Genomic DNA, 7406 nt, shown 5'->3' with positions numbered 1-7406 from the left:
GGCTACCAAACAACTGAGCAACCGCTCGCAGCCAATCTTTTCTCACCCGGCTCTTTAGCGGCTCGCGTCGGTTGCGGAGATAGCACTCCAGCCACTTTCAGCCGTCACTTTCCTCTTACTATTATTCAACGTGTCGTATCGGGAGCGAGAAGAACATAGGTTACACGATTACTAACAATTTCCAGGTAAAAACAAGGCTAACAGGCAGAATGCTATTGAAGTCACAAAGCAACTGTGCTATCTAGTTGTGAACATATGTGATAGTAATGACAGTGTGGACCGTCGCGCACACACAAATGAACTCACAAAAGGTACAAGACCATCGTTTTCTATTTCGATTTCTCGCCGCCTTCGACTCCCTCGTCGTGATCTCCACATTTTTCTCCTCGTGGTCTACGACATCTCCGACGTCGCCTTCGTTATTCGTCACACTGCATCACGTCTTGTTCTTCTAATCCTTTCATTTCCGCTTTCTGTCTCTTGAATACTCCCTCGACAAAAGCAGACCGTTTAGTTCCCGACAGCACAAACCGTACAGCCCCCTGTTTCATCGCGTACTCCCGTGTATCTCAATGTGGTCTTTTTTGCTTGTTTTTCTGCGTTCCATTGTGCGGGAGACAAATTTAGGCGAAAAACTTTTGAAGTTTTTCTGTGTTTTGGGCTTCTTGTGAAACCTCGAACATACGAACGTTTTAGGACAAATAGGGCAAGCAGGGACAGAAAAGAGCTCAGGGTCTAAGGAAAAGATGCGCTCTGCAAGCGTCGTTGGCGGGAATCGTTCAATGGCGGGCAAGGTCACGTAAGGAGCCAGTAGATTGATCATAGGAGGGGTTACGAACGCGAAAGACTCGTAATGGCAAAACTTCTGATCCTGAAAGAAGAGTTAGTAGCAGCAGCAATGGTAAATGCACAGCGCATTGTAAGTTCAGCTTGGTCCCCATCAACGTGCTATTAGCGAACAATCATTTTGCTCTTTTTCTTTATTTAGGGGGTTTAAAAGAACTCCAATGGAAAAGTACGACCTGGTTGAGAATACATTTGGTTCGACTGACTTGGAAGACCTATTAGAATTTCAGTTTCTCACACCAAATTGACAGGTCAACGTGCCCCCAAAAGAAGCTAACGTGAAAAATAGTTCCACGTGTTCACGCCTTTTTCCTGGAAATAGCGACGTCATATTTTCAGGAAAGAAACACATTTGTAAAGTTCCTATATGCAATAATTGAAGTGTATAGCATACTTGGTGATCGCATTAATCAGCAGGTTTTTTACAAAAAGATGCGTTGCTAATGGCCTTACTGTAGCTTAGTTCACACAATGTGACCTGGCTTTTTTAATCGAATCTTATATCTGACGAATGAGTGCAATGTAAAAATAAACACAAATAAGTCTTGCATGTAATTATACTAATAACAAAATTTAAAGACTTATAATGATAATTACAATCATTAATGAGAATAGTTAGCTTCTCTTTAAAAGCGAAACCCAGTGTCTCGTAACAGGCGTCATTTTTATCATACGTACGCCTTCGAATAAAAATAGTTTTTTCTGTTCTTTTTTTTTTCGGTTGTGCACGTATAGTTTGGTAATTGATAAAATGTTTGTTTGAAAACCCAAGATATGATTTATTTCCAGTTTTAAGGTTCAAGTATAATTATCGATGCAAAGCATTAATTTTATACACTAACATTGCTTGTGCCTCTAATTTTGCTTACAGGTAAGTGTTACTATTCTGTTCAGTTCTAGCTCGACAGTGTAAGGGCAACCCCTACCTTGTAGAATACGCTTCAGCGATCCGACCGATGAAGGTGAAGTGCTTTGCGGACCGACTCGCGATCGTCGATAGGGGTATCCGTTCTTGGAAGTGCATCTGAAAACAAACATGCATCCAAGGGGTCGACCAGGTGATAAACGTGCACCAAAGATTTCGCGCAGGAACTGTTTCGGGAGACAATGCCTGCACTGCGTCCTGGCGGGCAGAAGAGATGCCCCTGGTTTGTTTGAGGGCCAGACAGATCTTAGTAAAACCCACTGAAATCGGATGTCAGACGGCAACCATCGGACGCCTGCACTGAGGATGCACTGTCTCACCAGTTAATTGTAAACAATTGACCCGTAAGCTATGAATTTGTGCAAGCGTCTTTCAAAGTCTTTTAAAATTGTTCAGTTTTTTTTTTTAATTCGGATTAGTGGACACATACAAGATATAGACCAAAGGCTTATATCTCTACTTCATACTTAGCCCTATCCTGGTTTAGCAGAACTATAAACTATGCGCAAAAAATCGGTTTAGTATGATAGTAGCCCTGATATATCCATAGAATTTCAATCTTGTCAACCATTTGTCTAGCTCAAAACAGGAACTGAGAGGCTTTTTTCAATGTATCCATGATTTCTTGAGGAGCTATGTCATGTATTATGTGGAAGCGCTATATATTTTCGTGATATTTTGAACTCTGGGTTAAACTGGGCTATACCTGTTGAAGATTTTCAACAATAGCTCAAAACAATATTGGTATGTGGGGATAACACATGGTCGAAATTCGCCTTTAGTTTTCCTAAGATTTGTAGATATCACATCCTTTCGCCTTAAATCTTTAGAACTGCCTTACTTCTCCTAGGAAGCGAGCCTCCTGGTAGACGCTTTTGGATAGGATATCTTATACTATCGAATGTGGGTAACCCAAGAACTCTATATTATCTCAAGTACGGTGTGCTTAAAATAGTGACCTTTAGTAATTGATGTCATCCGAGCGTACTCCGACCCGATTTTCCCAGTTTGACTCTAATTGGTTTGCTTGTTTTTGTTGTCTAGACAACAGGATTTTCTTCAATGCAACAGCTGCTAGTCGATGCAACGATCGTAAACGGGCATTACGAAACGGAGTTTTTCAGGATTATAGTTATGGGTCGCGCATATTTTTGTCGCCTTCGGAGCAAGTTGTTAATCTGCCCTGCCTCTTCGCGCAAACACCAGACTTCAAACGCAAGAAAACGTGTGTTGTGACCTGGTCTTAATCGCCATGTTAAATTTTAAGCCATTATTAGTCCTTGGTCTGTTAACATTGATCCGCTTTGTTGGCTTATCAGCACTTTCTGGGTCGTTTAGTTTTAGAAACAGTGTATCAATGTTGCCATGCAAATAATTTCATATTAAGGTTCGCACATATGGTTGTGCTATTTATTTTTTTTCTATTTATTTTTTTCTATTTAGAATGTCCTACCCGCTTCCTACAGCTGTTAGTTTTTGTTCTGCTTTGAAACCTGTCTTAAATTATAGGATTTCTTATTAGGACTAGTATAATCAAAATCCTCCTTTGAGCGTTCCCATTGAATTCGGCGCGCCGAGTAAGGGAGTTTCGAGCAAAAGACAGGAATAACATTTTCGAAAGCAGCTCAAACACTTTAGTGTGGGTACACCGCTGTAAACCTGTTGTGGGGTAAGCGTTTTCAGCCGGATAGTATTTCCCTCGACTGGGGCACGCAGAACACTTAGGACACAGCTGGCGGCAGAAGGACCATTGGTACCGACGTTTGGACGTCTAGCAACGCCAGTAAAGATGCAGAAGCTGTCTCGAGTCCATACTCTCCCGTAATGTGCACAGCTGGGATAATCAAGGCGAACACTTTATGTGCATTCATTACATAGCTTCGGGAGCATCGTAACGGGCCCTAGCTTAGAGGCGGATGCTACACAATAGAAGCTAAATAAGAAAAGAGTGCTTCTCGAAGGTAAATGCATACATCTCTTTACAAGAGAAACATTGATACGCAATGAAAGGTCTACTGGGAACGCATCGTTTGCCCTGTAGTGGCTATGGTGCTTTTTTCTGCGGATTTACTAGCAGCGTTCTAAGAGAGTATCTTAGGATGGCTAGCAAAATTGTTTGAAACCTTTATTGCGACCAATTCGAGGGTGCAAGTAACAGAGTTGACGGATAGCAGCTATCCACAAGGCTTGGTCAGAGGTGTGATGATTTAGCGCATGTGGACCTCACGCAACTAGAAACTGCAATTTGGGATTTCGTCGATAGTAACTGTGATAACTGAGACTAGGAAAGTGGGTCTCAAAATAGGACGTGAAGATCTTTGTCGCGAAGACCTCACCTCCTTACCTTTTCACGCGAATCGACTGGTAAATGGTTAGAGGTTTGTTAATGCTATTGTTAATGCTAGAGATTAAAAGACGGCTGTGTGAGGAGTATCATACAAGTAAATTCACTTTTGGTCCCTATTGATTGTACGACGAGCTGGATCTACAAACTTAAATTTTGAGAAATTAGATCTTTGAGTAATTTTTCGACATCAATTGAGGCTTCAACTACGAAATATCGAAATAATATGAGAGATGAACACTTACACTTGGCGAATACGGGACACAATGAAGACACGTTAATAATGAAGGAAACAGACATATGTTTGAATGGTTATTAGAATCGGACTTCACTCAAATTCCAAGTTCCTACAAGGTCTTTTCCTCAATGACGATTAGGTGAAAGCCGTTAAAAGTAGGTTAACGAGATCAGTGTGGTTATAAGGTTATTAAAAGGTTAATAAAAGTGGCACGCTACATTTACGGGTCCTCATACGCTATTTGAACATCGAACTTCACGCGAATATTTACTACTTGAAGTTACTAGATCCGTTTCTCACATGGATAACAAATGGCTAGCCGCCACGGGCGATACGTACTTCGAAGACATACGTGAGCTGCATATTGTTTCAACATCAAGTAAGACACAAGTAAAGAGGGCCGAAACTGTAACATTTAAATAGATTAAGAATGGGTAATTCTTTTGTCGTAAATGGGTTACTCTTCGGGCAATGGTCGTTCAGGCTGGCTGATTGAAATGCTAACGCCTATATTGTGTTCAGCATAAGACCAGCGATCAGCAGCTGTGCAGTTTATGCATACTCATGCCTGACACTTATTCCGTTACAAAATTTGACATAGTGATTAGAAATAATATACCCCGCCATTACCACCGACAAAAAAATGTCAACACATAGTAACAATCGTTCTGTAGAAGTCCTTTTTCATAGTAGAATTGCAGGTTACAAAATGAATACTGAATGGGTATTATGATATGTATATCTACAATTGTATTCAGATGCCTGATTTGCTACTCATGCTGGCGTCATGACAGCGTAAGCAGGTGCAGATGAAGGCCAGACGGTTGTTGATCCCGACATAGCTCAGGTCGAACTGGATAAACCACATAATAGTTCGGTGGCCTGTCTCTTGGTAACTCTTATTATTCGTCTCGCCACGGCTGCTGCTTTCTCGCAACTCGCCATTCAATAGTGCGATACCGCCGGATGCCTGCCCCCTCCAATGGGCAAGTCAGCTCGAAATAGTTACTACTTTTAGCCTGGGACTTATCTAGTTTTAGTCTAGCGAAAAACTTGTTCTTCGCTTACCTCTACAACTGCCCTTGTGGCGGCTCTGACAGCAGCCTCAGAGGTACTGAAAAATTAACTTTTCTTTCGATCAGCCACGCTGCACGTCGAGCGGCGCAAATAACAAGTGCCTGTTTTCGTTCTTTGTCGCTACTAGCTGAAGAGAGCTGTGTGACATAGCGCGTAGCGGCAGCGGAAAGTCAGGTAGTGGCAAGCTTCGTTTGCGTTTGGGGAGTAGAGGACGCCGACAAATGATGATCAACAGCTCCGTTAAGAAAAAATGTGTTTCTGAGTCTAAATCTGCTTAGGACCTCCTGCGCTTAAACTCCTTACTTGCCGCTGTCCTCACCGCTATTGCCGTGCTCGGCAAGTAAACCTCCATGTTATACCCTAGAACTAGGATCACAGGTTCAATTTTTGGTTGTCATCAGCATCGTTAGCAAACAGCTGTTTTGATTTCGCATACACCCGTCAATCACCTGTGGGAATCAACTACATAGCGGCATGTTAAAATTTGACTAATTAGAAAAAAAGAAATATAGAGAATGTCTTTTCGAAAAAATCGAAAGAAGAAAGTTATGAAATGCATGCACGGTTTAAATGATTATAAGTTCAATTTTATCTAGATAAAATTAATATATAAATTTGCCAAAGAATGTTTATGAAATGTATAACTTTTTTGCCGAAGATATTCAGAACTACTATCATTCTGGTCACTAGATTGCTGACAGCAGCAAGCTATTAGCTCGTAAAGTTCTGCACGCTTTCCAAATTTCCAGCGTGTCAATTTTCAGGGGTAGTCTTTATCTTCAAAGTAAACTAACAAAAAAGAGTCCATTGTCGTCATGTCTGGCAGACGGGCAGGGAATTCTTCAAGACCTCTGGCTAAATCTTCTGTTTAAGCAATTTTCATTGAGCTCCGCTGGTAGGTGACGGTGATAATATCTGCGAGCGCTCTGTTCTATTGGAAATAGTCTGCCTGCCGTCTTCCCTAAAGTTTTTCCGAGTGATAAGATATATTATATAAAAAAAAAAATGTAAAACGGCCTCGTCTATTTGGATTTCGCACTGCGTTAAACCGAATTCAGTTAATACTTCAGTTAAGCGTGTAATGTTGCACAACTTTTGCACTTTATGCACCCGACTCGACCAACTGTACCGGTATCCCATCGAGGAATTAGGCCACAATATGACCAGTAGCATCATGCCCTGTGTAGGCCGTAGAAACAATATCCGGCATGCAATAAGCACCCTTATGTATATAGGTAGGTAAATATAAGCATAGGTAATGTGGTCTCCTATATCATGTGGATTTGTTCGAAATCGAAAAACTGTGAATCGTGTAACGCTCGCAACTCGCTGAAAATTGATGGTCGTTTTGAAAAAGCAAAACAATCAAGCTCAATAGAATAAAAAAGTAGATATTCATAACATAGTCAGGCATGAAGTAAACATCGACAGCGGCCACAACAGCGTCGGCATGTAAAAAGGTCACGTTCCTAAAAGACACGTTATTGGTGCAAAAGGAAACAATGCAACACAAGCAAGAATTAATTAGCGAAAAGTATCCATTTTCGATCATGTCTCAATTTGCCTGCACAAAGGTATCAAACATGACGAGATTTATATATGGATTAGACCAGATCCCGAATATTTTCAGGGTCATGCTCTGCTGTTGAAGCTAAAATTTCAAATCAGGGATACGCGTTAGGTTAAATTAAATTACTGTTACAGCTTTTTTGTGTAGACATGACTAGACTAGCTAGATAGGTACAATTCTTATTATTCATAGCAGGAGTGGGTGGTTGTAGCTACCTGATCCGTGTAGGATGGGAAATGTCCCATATGTGTGATATCAGACCATTTTTATTTACCTGAACTATTCACCTCTTTCTCATACATTATACCTATTAAATATAACTTGTAGCTGACATTGCTAGGTAATATTCCATTACATGTATAAATCTGGCACGAAACAGAGTCAGACGTTGGGATCGACCTCGAAG

General features: G+C 41.1%; 1 long non-coding RNA gene across 2 annotated transcripts; it reads right to left on the bottom strand.

Annotated features, from left to right (window-relative positions):
• Positions 1-319: 319 nt before the first annotated feature.
• Positions 320-5955, bottom strand: LOC111272729 (uncharacterized). Of its 2 annotated transcripts, none has more exons than XR_002687695.2 (3): positions 5422-5955; positions 1773-1870; positions 320-871 (listed from the first exon to the last, which is right to left on the bottom strand). It is a non-coding gene; the product is annotated as an uncharacterized LOC111272729 (long non-coding RNA). The 2 variants fall into 2 exon arrangements; XR_015315822.1 differs by lacking the exon at positions 5422-5955 and adding an exon at positions 2731-2969.
• Between the last annotated feature and the right edge of the window lie 1451 nt (positions 5956-7406).

Source organism: Varroa jacobsoni, unplaced genomic scaffold (assembly GCF_002532875.2).
Source record: "Varroa jacobsoni isolate VJ856 unplaced genomic scaffold, vjacob_1.0 contig03108, whole genome shotgun sequence".
NCBI classification, from domain to species: domain Eukaryota; kingdom Metazoa; phylum Arthropoda; class Arachnida; order Mesostigmata; family Varroidae; genus Varroa; species Varroa jacobsoni.
The sequence above is the reverse complement of the archived record's forward strand: the minus strand, read 5'-3'. Positions and strand labels throughout refer to the sequence as shown.